Source organism: Tamandua tetradactyla, chromosome 5 (genome assembly GCF_023851605.1).
Source record: "Tamandua tetradactyla isolate mTamTet1 chromosome 5, mTamTet1.pri, whole genome shotgun sequence".
NCBI classification, from domain to species: Eukaryota; Metazoa; Chordata; class Mammalia; order Pilosa; family Myrmecophagidae; genus Tamandua; species Tamandua tetradactyla.
In genome coordinates this window covers 133553097-133574620 of record NC_135331.1, presented here as the reverse complement: position 1 = coordinate 133574620, position 21524 = coordinate 133553097, and the positions used below count along the sequence as shown (strand labels likewise).

Genomic DNA, 21524 nt, shown 5'->3' with positions numbered 1-21524 from the left:
TCTCGCGCTGCCGGACTTTAAGGCATATTATGAAGCCACAGTGGTCAAAACAGCATGGTATTGGCATAAAGATAGATATATCGACCAATGGAATTGAATAGATTGCTTAGATATGGACCCTCTCATCTATGGATATTTGATCCATAGGCAGTCAAGCCAACTCACCTGGGACAGAACAGTCTCTTCAATAAATGGTGCCTAGAGAACTGGATATCCACATGCAAAGAATGAAAGAAGACCCGTATCTCATACCCTATACAAAAGTTAACTCAAAATGGATCAAAGATCTAAACATTAGGTCTAAGACCATAAAACAGTTAGAGGAAAATGTAGGGAGATATCTTATGAAACTTACAATTGGAGGTGGTTTTATGGACCTTAAACCTAAAGCAAAGCACTGAAGAAAGAAATCAATAAATGGGAGCTCCTCAAAATTAAACACTTTTTTGCATCAAAGAACTTCATCAAGAAAGTAGAAAGACAGCCTACACAATGGGAGACAGTATTTGGAAACGACATATCAGATAAAGTTCTAGTATCCAGAATTTATAAAGAGATTGTCCAACTCAGCAACAAAAAGACAGCCAACCCAATTACAAAATGGGAAAAAGATTTGTACAGACACCTCTCAGAAGAGGAAATACAAATGGCCAAAAGGCACATGAAGAGATGCTCAATGTCCCTGGCCATTAGAGAAATGAAAATCAAAACCACAATGAGATATCATCTCACACCCACCAGAATGGCCATTATCAACAAAACAAAAATGACAAGTGCTGGAGAGGATGCGGAGAAAGAGGCACACTTATCCACTGTTGGTGGGAATGTCAAATGGTGCAACCACTGTGGAAGGCAGTTTGGCGGTTCCTCAAAAAACTGAATATAGAATTGCCATACAACCCGGCAATACCATTGCTAGGTATCTACTCAAAGGACTTAAGGGCAAAGACACAAACGGATATTTGCACACCAATGTTTATAGCAGCGTTATTTACAATTGCAAAGAGAAGGAAACAGCCAAAATGTCCATCAACAGACGAGTGGCTAAACAAACTGTGGTATATACATATGATGGAATATTATGCAGCTTTAAGACAGAATAAACTTATGAAGCATGTAATAACATGGATGTACCTAGAGAACATTATGCTGAGTGAGACTAGCCAAAAACTAAAGGACAAATACTGTATGGTCCCACTGATGTGAACTGACATTCGAGAATAAACTTGGAATATGTCATTGGTAACAGAGACCAACAGGACTTAGAAACAGGGTAAGATAATGGGTAATTGGAGCTGAAGGGATACAGACTGTGCAACAGGACTAGATACAAAAACTCAAAAATGGACAGCACAATAATACCTAATTGTAAATAATCATGTTAAAACACTGAATGAAGCTGCATGTGAGATATAGGTGTTTTTTTTTTGTCTGTTTGTTTGTTTCTTTGTGTCTTTTCTTTTTACTATGATTATTATTTTTATTTTTTTCTCTATATTAACATTCTATATCTTTTTCTGTTGTTTTGCTAGTTCTTTTCCTAAATCGATGCAAATGTACTAAGAAATGATGATCATGCATCTATGCGATGATGTTAAGAATTACTGATTGCATATGTAGAATGGAATGATTTCTAAATGTTGTGTTAATTTCTTTTTTTCTTTAATTAATAAAAAAATAGAAGACATTTAATAAACATTATTTTCATGAGCTATCATCTCTGTTATATTTGAATTCAAGTTGTGGATAGCAGGAAGAAGGTTGAATTAATGGAGAATGATACAGGAGTGCTGACTTTCTTTTCTGAAAAGTTTCTAATACACTATCTTATTTCTAATAGATATTAAATCTTTTATCTATATTCTTTTTCGTGTTTTATCTATATTCTTTAATAGTGATATATCTTAATAAATCTAATGCTTATATTTAATATACGACAGATCTAATAATTTCTACTAGATTTGCCTAAGTGGGTAAAACAGTATTTGAAGCAATAAAATGAATACCAATGTTACCAGTTTAGTTTCATTCTATGCTCAGCCTTCTTGAAAATTAACATTAATGTAAAACTCTAAATGCATCATAAGCTCACATTATTTAGGACTGCCTGGGGGTAGGCTTCCATTGAGGTTTATCTAAATAGACAACTATCAGAGGCTGTTATAAGGAATGAAAATCCTTAGACAAAAAGTAAAGATTTACAATGTTGTCTGGAATAGGCAGTGATGTAACTTAAACAGTAAGCAATCTTTCCAGATTGATCTTTTATTTTCTCTCATCAGGATTCAATGCCACTGATGTCTGACTTTTCCCAGAATTCAGGACATGAAATCTTTATCTTAAGAAATGTTGGTTGAAATATAATGAAACAAAAAGTACTTAAAGTGTGTTTGTATAATATGATGCCTATAATGTATCACCAGGCATATTAGAACTGCTGTATTAACTCTTTTCTGCAAACTTCTCATTCCAACTCTGAAACATGACACCAGGCATTATATGTGCCCATAATTAAATACCTGAATATAAGGTTTTTTTTTCTCTTTGTATGGGCACTCACCGGGAATCCAACCCGGGACTCCGGCACAGCAGGCAAGAACTCTGTCACTGAGCCACCATTGCCCGCCCCTGAATATAAGTTGTTAAAGAACATAATTCTGAAAATAAATTTAAAGATATATAAAGTTAAATAAAATTCAAAATCATATATTTTCCTTGAATTTGTTCAATTTTATATGGTTATCAAAATATAAAATCATAAAAAATAATGTGTATCACTCTATCGCATGCCACTGGGCATCGTTTCTTGTTTAATGAGTGTTTTATTTTCCCCTTTTCTTAGCATTAGTTTTTTGATAGCAAAGCAAAAATAGAACTATTATTCTCTTTCACACCATCTAGGTTAATATGAGGGTTTCTTTATTAGGGATCTGTAGCTTTAACCCTTAATACATTGCTTTCACTTTGTGATCTGAGTTGGTTACTGTAAAACAAACCATTATGCCCACATTCCAGCCAGCAGTATAGCAGCTCTGATAAAGAGAAAACCAAGCCACTACCTGTTAGAAGATTTCAAGCTTCTGGCACATCATATCCACCTAGACAAATAGTTATGGGTTACACCTAGAAGCCAGAAAGGCTGGAATAGTGTTATTGACTCTACGTAGTCATGCATGTTATTTTGGTTCCTTTAGGAAACAGCAGGTACAATTAGAAGTGTAAATGCTTTAACAGAGGAAATGCATCTGAAGGATAAAGGAGAATGACAGCAGGAGTAGGCAGGGAATACTTTCAGACCAGGATGCAGGCCTGACAACTGTGAAAGGAGAAGGGGAAGGATAGCTGAAATCTAGTTCAACTTCTGCTAGGGAACAGATAACGAAGTTGAGGAGGTGCAGATAAGAGTTTACCTAAATTCACATAGTTCATTAGTAGCAGAGTCAAGTATGGGTCACAGATAGCCTGACTTCCCAATTCAGTGGGTTCTGCTCTGCCTCCCTACTCCTTCCAAAGCAGGCATCTCTTGTTGTATAGGGATTTCTCACCAGGCTTTGCTAACTAATACATTCTGTTTGGAGGTCATATTCTACAAAAGGAACTGAGCAGAAATAAAGTGATTTGAAGTTGGAAAGATCAGGGCAAAGGGGCTATTTTACTGGAAAATGAGAGACTTTGTCACACCCATTAACCATAATATTTGGCAACTGATAGCCATAATGTCTTATGCTCTGGTTAATCTAATCAACAGAATCTGTAAAATATAGATTCATGCACAGCTTATGCTAGGAGGTGCTTTTGGAGAAAGGCTAGGCCTTCATACTAATTGGAAAAAATTACACATAATAGGTTTCTCTAAATGGAGTGGCACCACACTTTGTGAAATCTTCACAGTTCATATCTTAAGGATCACTCTCTTGAGTTGGAAACAGCTTCATATTTTTAAAGTTGTCCATCTGGGGTGTAAGTGGATTGCTGCATGAATCACAAGTAAGGAGTTTGCTATTCCTTCTCCCATCATTGTTAAGCAGAAAATAAACTGCAAAGCTGAACACTTGCTCTAGGCTACTTACATCTTTGTTGCCTTACCTCTGAGATTTCAGGTACACTTTCAACAAGTTTATGGCCTCATAACACATTAATATCACCCCTTGGTTGCAATAATGCTCTACCAAACGCTGTGCTTTCAGGCCCTCCAGCCATCTCGATCAAGGAGGTTTCAGGGGAGCTGTTTAAAGAGGTTGCTGATTCTCAGTATTGATAACAAGAATCTGGCCTTGGGGGCTGCACTCAATACAGAAGCTGTCTTGTTTTGAAACTAAAACCTGCCTTTTCTCTTTGGGATCTGAAGTCTAATAATCAGAGCAGGACACCCAACAGCAAGAAGATAACTGGCTCAATTACGTAACAATAAATGCAAGCCTCAATGCACAAGATAACAGCCAATTGAATCAAGGCTGTGCTAACTTGTCCAGACCCTTTGCCATTTTACTTGATCACACTTAGAAGAAATGCCCAGGTATTGAAGCATAAAGATAAAATAGAAAGAGTTTAGCTGTAAGTCACAGAGTACTCGGCTCAGGTGGTAAGAACATTATCTTACATTAAAAGAACTCTGGAGATCAGTGGCTCCAGAGTTTATTAAGGGTGTCAATGATAACATTAAGTATTAAGGATATTTCCATTTTTTCCAATCTTCTACTCAAATTTATTACGCTCATTGCTATTATGGTTGGCCAGGGACCATGCTGACCAATTGTTAATTTAAAACAAACAAACACAAAAATTCCCTGATTCTATGTGGATTAAATGCAAAAGCTACAAACAGACTGAAAGCTTATCAACAGTATAAATAATAAATAAATTAATGCACAAGAATGCTATACTATAGTGAAAATGAATAAAGTATAGCGAATTATCAACAAATAAATGTAAAAGCATAATAAAGAGTAAAGGAAGCAAGTCACAAAAGACTTCTTCCAGAATTATATATTTATATAAAGTTCAAAAAACAGGTAAAACAAAATAATATATTTATTTAAAAACAGCTTTATTGAGGCATAATTAACATATAATAGACTGCATATAAAATGTACAATTTGATATGTTTTGACATACAAATACATCCATGAAACCATCGCCACAATCAAGACAATAAACATATTCACTCTGAAAAATTTTCTCGTGCCTCTATAATTCCTCTCTTCCATTCATTTCTAGTACCTCACCTTCCCAAATAACCACTGATCTGCTTTTTGTTTTATATATATATAAAATATATATACAATATATATATTTGTATGTTATATGGCAGGGGTCACATTTCATTCTTTTCCCATGTGAGTATCCCATTATTCCAGCATCATTTGTTGAATCTTTTTGTTTATTTTTTTCTTTCTTTTGTTTGCTTGTTTGTTTTTGGAAGTACATGGGCTGAATCAATCCAGGTCTCCCACATTACTATATATTATTTTGTCTTCTGTAAGCGTTTTATTGTAAATGAAATCATGCAAAACATGCTTTTGGGGAGTTTGCCTGGCTTCTTTCATCCAGCATAATTATTTTGAGATGAACCACATTGTTGCATGTAACAGTAGTTCATTCCTTTTCGTTACTGAGATTGATTCCATAGTATGTTTATACCATAATTTGCTCATTCAATCTTTGTCGATGGCCATTTTGTTGGTTTCCAAGTTTTAGCTATTACAAGTAAAGCTGCTATGTATATTCATGAGCAAGTCTTGATATGAACTTACCTTTCTTTCTCTGTTTAAGTTGAATGGCTATGTTAGGTGTATGTTTAACTTTTTAAGAAACTACCTAATTGTTTTCCAAAGTGATTGTACCATTGTATATTTCCAACAGGAGTGTTTGAGCATTGCAGTATCCTTATATCCTCACTAACACCTGTTACGGTCATCCATTTTCATTGTAGCCTTTCTGATAGTGTTAGGAGTTATCTTCTGTTTTTAATTTGCATTTCCCTAATGACTAATGATGTTGAGCATCTTTCATGAGCTTTTGACTATTCATATTTCTTCTTTAGTGAAGTGCCTGTTTAAATCTTTTGTCCATCTTTAAATTGGGATGTTTGTTTTCTTGTTGTTGCGTTCTAAGCATTCGTTACATATTTTAGATACAAATTCTTTATCAGATATAGGGTTTGTGAATATCTATTTCCAGCCCCTGTCTTATCTTTTCCCTTTCTTGATAGTGTCTTTCAAAGAGCAGAAGTTCTTATTTTGATGAAGCTCAATTTATTGATTTATTCTTTTATGGGTTTGTCTTTGGAATTAAAGAGAGGAAATCTTTCCCTAACCCAGGGTCACACATATTTTTCTTCTGCTTTTTTTGCTGGAAGGTTAATAGCTTTAAGTTTTATATTCAGGTCTATGACCCATTTTGAATTAATTTTTTATAGAATATGAGGTATAGACCCAAGTTCATGTGGGTCTTTTTGTTTGTTTTGGCATCTGGATATCTTTTTTTTTTTTCCCAGACCCATTTATTGAAGATTATCCTTTCTCCATTAAATTATCTTTGCACTTTTGTCAAAAATCAGTTGTTCCTATATGTATGGGTTGATTTCAGGGATTCTATTTTCTCAAACAATATATTTAAAGCAATGATAGATAAATGACTAGACTATAATGAAGGACACGAGACTGATTAACACAAATTTCAGGATCATGGTCACCTCAAGGTAAGTGGGTAGGATAGAAAAGTATGACATCAAAGGAGGGATTACTAACATATAAAATGTTCCATTTCTTATTTTGGGTGGTAGGCATGGAGCTGTTTGACATTATTATTAGTATTTAAATTGCATGAATATATTATAGAAACTCTACTATATAGACTCTGTTACATAAACTCTATTTTCATGATAAAAAAAGAAACTCCAATTTGATTTCTCCATAGGTTCCATCAGCCAATACTAGTTTATAATGCCTCCCCTACACCAATTACTGCCAGAGAGATACTGAATTTTTATGTGTTGCAAGATGACCATAGGCAATGTGTGGATTATTAAGATATTTTCTTTTAGCCTAAACTCATCCTACAACCCTCTGTTTATGTTGCTGAGGCTGGGACTTTGTACACCACATTTCTATTTTGCCAGCTCCCTTCCTGTTAGGGTCTGACAATAGAGGGCACTAAGGGAAAATCAGAAAGTGGGAGGGAAGAGAAAGGACATGCAACTTTCTGTTATGCCTGTTGTTCCTGTCAGCATCTTCAGGCAACAACTGTTTCTCCCAGACAACTGTTACTGTACAAAGATCATGATTATTTTGCCTGTCATGCTCAATAACCAATTCCAGAGACACGAGGGTTTCAAAGACAGAAAGAGTTTATTACTAGGTACGTAATTGGAGAGCAGATGGCCTAGCGGCCCAAAATCTGTCTCCTATAGCTTTATTAGAGAAAAAGATGGTCAGGGTTTAGGATAATGAGCACAGTGGCCCCAAATGATGTAATTAGAGGTGATCTGATTATTGAGCATGCACAGTTTGATTACATGCTTAGTCAAAGAATGTATGTAAGAAAATGATAGAATGAGGTCTAGGTGGGGCTTGTAGGTTAAAGTCTAAGCTACTGCACATGTCAGATGGCCCATTTTGGTTAGATTTAGTCTTGGTTATTAAGATAACTTTAGATTTAGGGTGGGTTAGTTCAGGGCTGAACCAAGACCCTTCATGAATAAACATCAGGGGGCTGTCTTTAGTGATAACAAGACTCTAAAGTTGAAAAACTGGATACCTGAATACAAATGAAGGTTAGCCACAAGGTTTTTACAGTCACAGGAACAGAAGATAAGGGCTATACAATCATTATCAGAGATCAAGGCAGCTGGATTACAATTTAGAGATTTCAGGTATTTCCCTCTGTTTACTCCAATATGCCAGAAAGCAAAAAGGAATATCTATATAACGATTCAGTAATCAGAATCATCCATCATCCTTTGGGGTGCAAGGGCAGTTCAGGCACAAAATTCTTACCTGCCATGCTGGAAAGCAGCTTTGATTCCTGGTCTGTGCACTCTCCACATCCCCTCCCTCTAGGACCCCTACCCCACACTCCGCCCCCTAAAAACAAAAAAGTCCCAACAAATGGTGCTGCACTAACAGGGTAGTCACATGGGAAAAGAATGGTGACCCCCACCATCCAGCACATCAAAAAAAAAAAAAAGAATCAACCCTTAAATCCTGATTTCTTGGTTACAATTTGTTTCAGTTTTCAGGGTGACTGGCCTCAGCATTGCCAGCATCAGCTGTGCAGTTTATACTTCTCAGAGGCCTGAGTTCAGCCCTTCTCCGAGCTTCTAGTTTCTAATAAGCCAGCTCTTCCCCTTGTTCTCCCAAGACCTGGGGGTGGAGGCTACTTTCTCCAGTTTCTACCATAGTTACCTTACAGTTTCCTTCTTGCCCCTTCAGTCTTCTGTATTATCTTTCTATTAACCAATTCTCTATATCATATTCTCTACTTTAAAATAGCTGTAGTGGTTTTTGTTTTACTGACTTGACCCTAACTGTGCCACTCACATTATTATTTTTCTTTCTGGAAGATACAGGTAACCTCAATGAGGAGAGATACATGAGGGCTAACATACAAACTTTTCTTTTTTTCTTTTTCTTTTCTTTCTTTCTTTCTTTCTTTTTTTTTTTTTTTTAAACATTGTGGTTTATTACAAAGAGAGCAAATTTTAGACCAAATTCTGGCACATGACTCCAACATTTCTCAACAAGCAGGAACAAAAACATTACAATCAATTCCATAAGTTCAAAGAAGTCCCAGCTCCTGTTAACAGCCTGTTGCAAAACAGATTCAATGGAGGCAGACACAAAAACACTATAGCAAGGAGATTTAGCTAATCTCTGATCATATCAGGGGACAGAGTCCTTCAAAAATATTTTAACACAGTCCTTGAGGCTAGGAAACCATTCTAAAGACTCTAGGATGCTGGGCTCACTAGTTTCTTTCACCCTTTCTATGCCATAACAGGAAAGCCAATTTACACACCTTGAACAACACTCCTTTCACCAGTGGCAAAAGATATTTTCTAACAGGCCCTCTGGTGTTGATTAGATATAATAGGAATAGAAGCATTTATTGCAGGTATGCTAAATGTGGGCGCCTGATCAGAACCTTTCAAATGCTAACTATGCATACCTGGAATTAGAGAACTGCAGAAGTTAACTAGCTACCCCTATAGTGTACACAAAAAAAATGCTTACACACAGCAAATATGTACATACTCCTTGATACTGATGGATATATTGTGAATTCTAGTCAATATAACACTGTTTCATTCATCCTCTGAAGCTGGAAGAGGGGACTGTGTTCCCTGAACACACTGCCTTTCCTCTCTTAAATAATACTGGGGTTCTTTCATCAAGACCAACAGTGTCTGCCACAAATCTTAAAGAATGGTAAATGGATTTATAAATATTTAGGTAATAGACTGCTAAAATTTGACTTTATTTAACTATGCAAAGGAGAATTAAAATTTTGCTTTAATTTTAATAGTGACACTACTATTCATGCAAAGGTTTACAGATTTCCCTAAAATAGTTCTGGTTTATTGTTGTCTTGGTTTATTTTGGATTTTTACCTGTTTTGCTCTCAAAAGTGATCAGGTTTAGATGATAGGTAATTCTAGTGAGTAGAGTAGTAAAGTGCGTCATGAGATCCATTTTCATTTTCCACATGCTGAATTATTTAGACAGACACACAAAATGTTTTCTCTCTCCCCAAAATGTTCTTTATTAAATGTTTTTTCAAACTTGTTTTTAATTTTACTAACTTCCCTATCTAACCCTATACATATACATAGGAATTATATGAATGAGCTTAAAATATTTTTTCTCTGTGTTGCTGTGTAATTGCAATAAAAAAATTAAAGTTTAATGAGAAAAATCTTCTTTGTGTTTTCTAACAAACTAAATGTCAATGAATCTCTAGACTATATAACAGAATTCTCAACCAAGAAATGTAAATTGATTAAGGGTGATTTAGTGTAACTCACTGCATCTGTATTAATTATTCAATTAGGCATCATCTCTACTGAGAAACTTGAAAATCTGACATAAGTAGAGCAAAAGCATTAGTAGCTAAGACCTTTGGCTTCCAATTGAGCTGATCAAAGCTATTTAAAAAAATTCAAAAAATAAAATTAAATGAACCAGAGAAACACTTAAAAAGATCAAGCAATTGAGAAGATGGCCATATGCAACAGGTCCCTTGAAACTACAATAATTTGCCTGGAGTTAACATCTGAGCAAAAGCTGAACCACTGAACACATGGGACAAAATTCCTACCTCTCACTTGCACATAGGATATCATATTTATAAAATACCGAAAGTAATTTTTCTCTAAGTTTTGCCTGTTTAAGAGAATAGAAATCCTTATGGTGCTATATTGGCTTAGGTATGTAAAGCTCCTGAGGTTTTTAAAGCTCTTCAAGAGAAAAATCTTTGTACAAGCCCTAAAGAGGATTTGGAAATACCCCTGGAGATGAAGTTACTGTCCCTGTGCTGCAATTGAAGAACACGCCTCCTAAATCAAGACTTGCTAAGGTAATGTATCTGGGAACATTAAATCTAACACAGTCTTCAGTCCACTTCCTGCTCTTTTCTATATAGGGCACTCTATGAATAATCTATAATCCCCTTCTTCCCATCATGTTTATAAAGGTAACAGGCATCATGCTTATCTTTCCCAATCACGCCAGGTGTGGAAATGTGAGCTTTCGTCTAATTTTCTACTCTGGGCCTGTTCTATTAAAGGCCATTGATGACAAAAAGCTTGATTTCCCTTAGTCACTGTAGAGCTAATTACTGTAAAATAACTCCTATGATAGAAATTTGAAAGAGATCTACTTTATCCTTAAGAAGATAAAGCTTAGAAAAGTGATTTAATTTCATTCTGAAGTCTAATCTACGACAGCAGTTTTCAGTCCTATTAAAGGTCAGGGCAAAAGGTACAGAGCTGTAGAATAAGTAAGATAACTGTAAAGTAGACATTTGAAATTTTTGGATGTTGGGTTGGGAATAATGGATTTATTTACAAGACGCTTGTTCTTTGGAAAATATTTAAGGAAAATATTTAAATCACTTAAGTGATCATTTTCCTGGGATGTTGGAATGTTATATTTGCTGGGCCAGAGTAAATCAATTTAAATCTATGATGTTTATCAAGCTATCTATCTATCATCTACTGTCTATCGATCATTTATATATCTATCTTCATCATGATCAATGATATTTTATAATTATAAATGTACTTTCTAAGTCTAGTTTCATAAAACATACCTTGCAATCAGTGAAAGCAATACAACTATTTTGAGGAATCTAACGTTTTTAATCTTGTGGTTATAAATGACACTCTTGAAGCTTTATTTTTGCCTGGACATTTAAGCTGACATTTGTGTGAGCGTGTGAGTGAATGTGTATATACATGTGTTTTAAAAATCATCAAATCAAGAAAAGTGTGCCGCCTGTTGCTAAGTAGCTGCAAAAACTTAGAACAAAAAAGTCCTCTTTGAGGCTGGTGAGGAAACTTGGAGGGGGGTGGATTTAAGGAAATTGTTTCAAACTTGAATCACGAACATATCTAATTATTTAGTGAATCCCTCTGTGGGTCAGGCTTTAGTCTGGAAGGCGATAATGAATTGTTTCTCAACAAGTTTAAATCTTACCGTTTAATAAAAGATGTTCAGTGTGGTTAATAAAAATAACACTCACATCACTGACTCTGGCATTTAGTCTCTCCAGGTTTTAACAATAGGCATATTTATTTAGTTTGCCTTTTGTGTCCCATATTTAACTTTCAATTTCCTTGCTGACATTTTCTCTTCAGGCGTAAGCACAAAAAACATTTCAATTCCCTGCATCAAAATACTAGAAGATATGCTAGCTACTATAGCCATGTGATAGTTCAAAGATAATTAACTATGGGAGCTCAATTCCTGGAGCCTGCCCATGCCGATAAATAAATAAATAAATAAAATGCAAAGGTAATTAACTATGGGAATATCTTTATAAGAAAAAAAGGGAAATTTTGTTTTGTTTGCAATAGATTTACCAGCAACTTGCTTCCCGATAACCAATGAATGATGTTTTTAAAAAGCAAATTTTGAAACTTGCTATCCATATCCTTAAAAAGAACTGAAAATTTTTGAATGAAATTGTACCTTCTGAGTGGGATTATCAAATGCTGTTTTGGAGGATGCTGGCATATTCCTAACTATTATTCCATTTTCGTAAAAAATTTGGAGCCTGAACATATTTTAGGAAGAGCTTTTATGTGAATGTAAATACATTAGCTTCATCTAATTTGGTACCATTTCTGTAAAGTTAGTTGATGATGTATGTAAAATGACTCAAACTATTGGTGAATTACCCATAAATATACTTTCAGTGATTTACAAATAAATAATCTTTGTCTGCATGGGCAATTTATGAAAAATAAACAAAATAAAGAGACATGGAACATTTAGAATTGTAAACATTTCACAAAATCTATTTTTGAGCTAATTAATCAAGAAAGCTAATAAATATTTTTATATTTTCTCTGAAGTCTAATATCAGACAATGTTATTGATTATATTTTAATAGCCACCTTTTCAATTTATATAGTAGTTACAATATCATTAGCAGCACACATTTTTTCTTTATTAGAGAATTATGGGTTTACAGATCATGCAAAAAATACAGGATTCCCTTATACTCCCCTATTATTAGCACCTTGCATTGGTGTGGAGCAGCACACATTTTAATAGCTGCTCTATTCCATAGTGTGCGTTGCTTCTCCTCCTTTGAAGTATCATCTTATTTTGAATAAAAGCCCCTAAGACAATAAGACAAGGAGAACCCTGCACACTGCATTCACCTTGGGCAGACCTTCCTGATAATAGGGCTAAAGCCTAAGAAAATATCTGTCATCACCAGGTGGTTACAAAACCAGAAACAGACTTCTAAGGGAGTAAACCCTAGAGTTAACATTTAAAATATTAAAATGTATAATGTGCAACAAAAAAGTTCAAGACAAACAAAGAAATGGGAAATGATGGCCCATCCATAGGAAGAGGATAAAAATACAGAAAATACCAATGAATAAGGTGAGAATGGGGCCATAGCAAACAAAAACTTTTTAAAAAGTGACCTTAAAAATGCTCAAGGCGATAAAGGAAAGTACAAGTAAAACTAAAACAGAAAAAAAGAAAAAAGAGAGAAATTTTAAAAAGTAACCAAACAGCACTATTGCAACTGAAGGCCACAGTAACTGAAATGAAAAAAATACTTAGGAGGGTTTCAAGAGCAGACTGGAGCTAGCAGTAAAAAGACTCCATGAACTTTGAAGACAAGACACTTGAAATAAGTTAGGCTGAGACTCAGAAAGGATAAAAATTATTGAAAGTGAAAACAGACTAAGAAAGCCATGGGACAACAGCAAGCACATCAATAAACACATTAAAAGAGCTCCAGAAAGACAAAAAGAAGATAAATGGGCAAGAGGAATAGTCAAAGAAATAATGACAGAGAACTTCCCAAACTGAGCAAAAGATGTAAATTTGCACATCCAAGATGCTCAGAGAACACCAAACAAGATAAATACAAGAAAAATACTGGCATATACTATTGGAAAGCAAAAGACATGAGAGAGTTCTGAAAGCTGCAAGAGAAAAGCAATGTATTACGTACAAGGGAATCCCAATTAGACTGAGTGTTGATTTCTCATCATAAACCATGGAGGCAAGAAGGCAGTGGGTTGAAATCTTTGAAGTGCTGGAAAAAAATAACTGCCAGCCAAGAATTTTACACTGGGCAAGACATTTTTAAAAATGTGGGAGAGATTAAGGCATTCACATACAAAACTGAGGGAGTTAATCGCCATTAGACAAGCCCTACAAGAAATGCTCAAGAGAGTTTTTCAGACTGAAAATGAAAGGATACTAGACACTGGTTCAAAGCAACACAAAGAAACAAAAACTTGTAGTAGAGGGAGTTGAGGTATATCAGTGGTAGAATTATCACCTGCCATGCAGGAGACCCAGCTTCGATTCCTGGTCCATGCACTTCCCCCAAAACAAACAAGCAAATAAACAAACAAAAACAAACAAGCAAAAATTCAGTACATGTTGCTGCAATAATGGGATACTCATATGGAAAAAGAATGAAATGTGACCCTGCCATACAGCTTACAAACAAACAAATAAAAAAACGATAGTAATGTAACTATTTGGGCAAATATAAATACTAGTATTATTGTATTGCATTATTTGATATATAATTCCATTTCTTACTTCCTGCAGGTGCTAAAATGCAAATGCACAAAGAATAATGATGATCTAGCTTTTTGGAATAGAATGTACAAAGATACAAGTTGTAAAAAAATGGTGGGGGGCTGAGGGCGTAAGAAAAGTAGATGTGCATGCTACTGAAGTTAAGTTGGTATGAAAGCAAATATGATTGTTTCATGTTAAATTTTAACCTCATGGTAACCACAAGGGAAATAGATTTAAAAATATATCCAGAGAGAAGTAAGAAGGCACTCAATATGGGGGAAGGCAAGAAAAGCAAATATAAAAGTAAGCTTTAACAGATGTGAGGGACAAAAGGTATAGTACTTAAAAGGCAAAATAGCAAAATGACAAAAGAAAATCCTGTATTATCCATAGTGACTTTAAATGTAAATGAATTAAACTCTCCAGTCAAAAGGCAGAGATGGGCAGAATGGATAAAAAAGCATAACACAACTATGCACTGTCTGCAAGAGACTCATCTTGAAGTCAAAGATACAAGGACTTTGAAAGTGAAAAGATGGAAAAAAATACCACTCAAGTAGTAAACAAAAGAGAGCTGGGCTAGTTATACTAATTTTGATAAAATAGACTTTAAGTCAGAAACAGCTATGAGAGAAAATTAATAGCCATTATATATTGATAAAGGGGATGATTAAATAAGATTATGTAACAATGACAAACATATATTCATCTAAAAGCAGAGCCCCAAAATATATGAAGCTACCCATAAAAAGTAGAATGATCAAAGGTGATGGTGGAATTATACAGAGAAGCCAGGGTTTAACAAATGAGTATGATTGCTGAATCATTATACTGGTATTTCTCTTAGTCTCCAGCACCTTGGAACAGCTAGAAGTCAAAACCTAAAATTGTGGAACTGTAAATCATACCAAACTCTGAAATATGTTCTACAACTAATTGTTGCAATGTATTTTGAAATTGATTGCTTTTTTCTATATATGATATTTATCACACAAAAGGAGAAGGAGGAGTAGAACAGAGAAGATAGGATTTAACAAATGAGTATGACTGCTGAATCATTATATGGATATTTATTTTGGTCTCCAGTGTCTTGGAGCAGCCAGAAGAAAAAATGAAAAATCATGGAACTGTAACCCATACCAAACTTTAAAATCTGTTCTCTAACTACTTGTTAAAATGTACCTGGAAATTTATTGTTTTTTTTATATATGTTATATTTCACAATTTAAAAAGTTAAAAAAATATATAAAGCAAATAATGACAAATTTGAAGGGAGAAATTGATGATCTGTATCAAAAGAAGGAGACTTGAACACACCATTCTCAATAATGGATAGGACATCTAATCAGAAGATTGATAAGGAAGTAGGACTTGACACACTAAACCAACCAGACAGAGCAGACATATATAGAACTTTGTTCCCAACAAAGCAGAATATAAATTCTTCTTGAGTGCACATGGATCTTTCTGCAGGATAGATCATATGTTGGGTCACATAACAAGGCTCACAAATTAAAAAATACTGAAATCATGCAATGCATTTTCTATGACTACAATAGGACAAAGCTAGAAATCAATACTAGAGGGAGAAATGGAAAATTTACAAATATGAGGAAATTAAACATACTTGAAACAACCAAAAGGTTAGAAGAAATCAGAAGTATAATTAGGAAATGTTGGAGCAAATGAAAATGAAAGTAAAAAATACCAGAACTAGTAGGATGCAGTGAAGGCCATGCTGAGAGGGAAATTTTAGCTCTAAATGCTTACCTTAAAAAAAGAAAGAGACTCAAATCAGAGCTCTTACTTCAAAATTGCAAAAACTAGAAAAAGAAAGCAAACTAAACCCATTTTGAGTAGAAAGAAGGAAATTTCAAGAGTGCAGATAAATCAAATAAAAAATTAAAATAATAGGATTGACATAATCAAAAGTTGGTTCCTTGAAAGATCAATAAAGTGGACAAATGTTTACCTAGACTGATAAAGAAAAAATGAGAGAGGCTATAAATCACAAAAGTCAGGATTTGAAAAGAGGGTCATTACTATCAACCCTGTTGAAATAAAAAGAACTATAAGAGGACATTAAGAACAACTGTAAATGAATAAATTAGATAACCTAGTTGAAATGGACAAATTCTCAGAAACACACAAACTACATACACTGGCTCAAGAGACACAGAAGATTTCAACAAGCCAATTGCCAGTAAAGAGATTGAGTCAGTAACCAAAAACCTCCCAACAAAGAGGAGACTAGAATTAGATGGCTTTACAAGGGAATTCTACCAAACATTAGGAAGACTTAACTACAATTCTGCTCCAACTCTTACAAAACATGGAAGAGGTGGAAATACTGACTAATTCATTCCATGAGGCCAACATCACCCTCATAACAAAGCTGTATGAAGATGCCACAAGAAATGAAAACTATACATCAATATCTCTTATGAATGTAGATGTCAAAATACTCAGCAAAGTCCTAGCAAATTGAACCATTAGCATATTAAAAGAAGTATACACCATGATCAAGTGGAACTTATCCCTGATATGAAAGGGTTTTTTAACATGTGAGAATCAATAAATGTAATATACCACATTAACAGAATGAAGGAAAAACATGATCATCTCAATTGATGCCAAAAAAAAAAAGCATTTGACAGAATACAGCAAGCTTTCTTGACAAAAACACTTAGCACATTAGGAATAGAAGGAAACTTCCTCAACATTATTAAAGGCTATATGAAAAGCACACAGCTAATATCTTAATGGTGAAAAACTGAAAGCTTTCCCTCTGAGATCAGAAAAAAGACAAGAATGCTCACTCTCACCATCGTTATTTAAAATTGTACTTTAAGTTCTAGCCAGAACCTAAAGAAATAAAGGGTATTCAAGTTGGAAAGGAAGAATTAAAGTTTTCCCTATTTGCCAATGATATGATCCTATATAGAGAAAATCTTGAAAAGTCCACAACAAAGCTCCCAGGGCTAGTAAATGAATTCAGTAAAGTGGCAGTGTACAAAATTAACATGCAAAAATGAGTAGTATTTCTATACACAAGCAATGAACAACTGGAAGAAGAAATCAAGAAAATGTTCCATTCATGGTAGCAACTAAATGAAACAAATATCTAGGAATAAATGTAACCAAGGGCATAAAGGACTTGTACGCTGAAAATTACAAAACATTGCCAAAAGAAATCAAAGAAATCCTAAATAAATAGAAAGAAATTCTGTGTTCATGGCTCGGAAGACTAAATATCATTAAAATGTCAATACTACCCAAAACAATTTATAGAGTCAATGCAATCCCAATAAAAATTCCAACAATCTTTTTTGTAGGAATGGAAAAGAAAATAATCAAACTTATATAGAATATAATAACTAAAGCCACCTTGAAAAAGAAGAATGACGCTTGAGGACTCATACTTCCTCATCTTAAAACTTATTACAGGGTGGGCCACGGTGGCTCAGCAGGTAAGAGTGCTTGCCTGCCATGCCCGAGGACCTGGGTTTGATTCCCGGTACCTGCCCATGTAAAAACAAACAAACAAACAAACAAAAAACCCCAGCTTATTACAAGCTACAGTAATCAAAACAGCATGGTACTGGCACAAGGACATACATATAAGACAAGGGAATCTAATTGAGAGCTCAGAATCCAATCCTTACATTTATTGTCTGCTGGTTTATTTTGACATAAAACAACAATAAACATTATCTCACACAGCTTCTGTGAGACAGGAATTTAGGAGTGTCTTAGTTGGGCAGTTCTAGCTCAGGGTCTCATGAGGTTTCAGTCAAGATGTCAGCCAGGGCTGCAGTTATCTCAAGGCCTGAGGCTGAAGGACCACTTCCAAGGTGGCTCACTCACATGGTTGGCAAATGAGGGCTGTTTGTTGGTGGAAGGCCTAAATTCTTTTCCACATAGGATTCTCCACAGGGCTGCTTGGGTGTCCTCATGACATGCAGCTGGCTTTCTGCAGAATGCTAGCAATTCAAGAGACAGCAAAACCTGCTGTGGTCTATCCTTACAAGTCACACACAGTCACCTCTGCCATATTTTTTGGTCACACTTATCAGCTCTGGAAGGAAGCTAAACAAGGGCATGAATAGTTAGAAATGAGGATACTGGGGGTCCATCTTGGAGGCTGCCTACCACACTGTTACATTTCACATGATCACTGTCCCTTAAGACAAATTGAATAAAGTACAAATAAAAAACAGACTATTCATTTAGATTGTTTTAATCAAAACTTCTTTCAGGGACTTCTTGATCTTCAAATTTGGGCATATTTTATGGTGCGCTTCACATCTGTTTCTCATCTGTTCCTCATTTTTCAGGACTCTCTTTGAAGGAATGCTGGGCTTATGCCTGATGATCTCTTTAATGGATCTCTTAATCCATTTGGACTCTTAAATGTCTAATTCTATATTACTAGTCAGCAAAATTAAAGCTTTGGAAGTATCTTTTAGGAATCTACATTCACACAGAAATTCATAGTACAATGAAAACATTCTCATGTGAATCATTACAAGAACCACCACTGTTTTATCTTTATTTTACAGAGTAATGATTTAAATTGGATACATTTGGGAACAGTAGATATTTGGCATGAAAATAGTTGTATCAGAATGGGCATTAGAAAAATAGCAACTCATCTTACACATAATAACTAGATAATATTCCTCTGTCTGAACACTTAAGTGTTACAAATCCTGAGAATGTTGTACAATGAATACTACCTTATAGCCTTATAATGACATCTTGCTTGGAAATAATCCTTTAAAAAATGCTTTCATATGCAAATCACATAGTTATTATACATGAGTCTTTTACATTTTACAGAGTTTAAACAAATATATCAAATAATTACAGTTCAGTATCTCTTAAAACAGCTATTAATCAGGTTCAAGGACACATTGTTCTATGATTTCCCATAAGCTGGGGTTCTCCATTGAAGCCACCACTCTTTCTCTGTCATTTGTCTGCTTGTTGATGTCCTCTTCTGTTGAATGGTATCCTTCAGAAATGTAGATTTCCAACTTACGTTTGAATGGTAAACATCACTGAAGTTTTACTCTTAAGCACACCCCAATAAGAGTTGCCAAAGAGCAATGAGGTACTATTGGCATGAATCTGATAATAACAAGATGGTCTTCTTCATTTATCTCCTGAATTTCTACGCAACTTTCTGTTACCACTTCTAGTTCTTCTAAAGTATTGGGCCTCTCTGGGTCTTGAATAGTTCAAATCAAATCATAAACCTCCGGTGCATTCTCTTACATGATCCTGGGCTTCTGGGCAGTTCCTGGCTCAGAAAAGCTGGAGAGCCATAGGGCTGTGTTAGCATTCCAGAATGCAACCCAGACAATCACTTCATCCTCAAGCTCTGCCATGCCTGATGACTGTCCCACTCAAGCTACCATCTGTCTGGCCTATTGATTTTTGAGAAGGAAGCAGAGACCATTCAATTGGGAAAGAAAGTTTCCTCAACAAATGGTGCTGAGATAACTTGATCTCCATTTGCAAACAAAAGGAGGACCCCTACCTCACACCACATACAAAAATCAACTCACAATGGATCAAAGACCTAATATCAGTTCTAGAACTGTTAATGCAGATGAGAAAACATAGGAAAACATCTTCAGCAACTTATATTAGGCAATAGTTTCTTACAGTTTACACTCAAAGCACAGGCAACAAAAGAAAAATAGATAATTGTTATCTCAGCAAATTTAAAAACTTTTATTCCTCAAAGCACTTTACTATGAAAGTGAAACAATCAACACAATGAGAAAATATTTGGAAACCATGTACCAAAAAAATCCAGAATATATAAATAATCCTTCAACTTAACAACAAAAAGGTAAACAAGCCAATTTAAATATAGGCAAAAGACTCGAATAGACTTCTCCCCAAAGAAGATATACAAATTGGCAAAAAGTACATGAAAAGATGGTCAATAACATCAGTCATCAGGGAAATGCAAATAAAACCACAGTGTTTTATTTCTTTCACACCCTTTAGAATGGCTGCTATTAAAACAGAAAAGAACCAGTGTTGGAGGGTGCATGGGTGGTTCAGTAGCAGAAAGTTTGCCTACCATGCAGGAGATCCAGGTTCAATTCCCAGACCATACACCTCCCCCCCCAAAAAAAAGGACCAGTGTTGGAAAGGATGTGGAGAAATTAGAACACTCATTCATTGCTGCTGGCAATGTAAAATGGTGCAGATTCCGTGGAAGACAGCTTAACAGTTCTTCAGATAGCTAAGTAGAGAACTAGCATGTGACTCAGCAATCCCACTACTATGTATATATCCACAAAAACTGAAACAGGGATATATGCACATCAATGTCCTTAACAGCATTTTGAAGCAACCAAAATGTTCATCAATTAATGACTGGATTAACAGAATTCAGTGTCTACATACAATGGACTACTATTCAGTTGTGAAAAGGAATGAAGTCCTGAGTGGGCCACGGTGGGTCAGCAGGCAGAGTTCTGGCCTGCCATGCCTGAGACCCAATTTGACTTCTGGTGCCTGCCCATGCAGCAGGTGGGGGCGGGGAAGTAATGAATTCCTGTTAATATATGTGACAATCATGGGTGAACCTTGAAGATATCATCTTGAATGAAATAAGCCAGACATAAAGGACAAATATTGTGTAATCTCACTGTTTTGAAACAATAAGAATATGCAAACTCATAAAGTCAGAATCCAGAATATAAATTACCAGAAGATAGGGTGGAAATAGACAATAAATGATCAAGTCTTGAAATGTTTAGGGTTTTCTTATTTGGATTGATGGAAATTTTTAGTAACGGATGGTGATGATGGTAGCATAACATTATGAACACAATTAAGAGAATTGAGATATATATCTGTATACAATTAACAGGGAAAATATTAGATTGCATATATGGTAACAGCACAAATATAAAAAAAATGGAACTATCCTACACAGAGAGTGAGCCCTAAGTTAAACCATGGACTTTAATTAATAGTACAAATATAAAAGTATGCTCATATAAATTGTAATGAATGTTCCATACCAATGCAAGATGATGGTGGTGGGGTGGGTATTGGAATCCTGTATTTTATGGATGATTGTTCTGTAAACTCACAACTTTTCTAATAAAACAAGAACACAAAACCCCCATACTGAATATCTGGTTTCCACATATTTTCTTTCATACTATAGGTTGTCTTTTTACTCTCATGATAAAGCCTTTTGATGCC

General features: G+C 35.0%; 1 pseudogene; it reads right to left on the bottom strand.

The window, feature by feature from the left end:
* Nucleotides 1-19180: 19180 nt before the first annotated feature.
* On the bottom strand, nucleotides 19181-19662 carry LOC143682753 (cytosolic iron-sulfur assembly component 2A pseudogene; annotated as a pseudogene).
* Between the last annotated feature and the right edge of the window lie 1862 nt (nucleotides 19663-21524).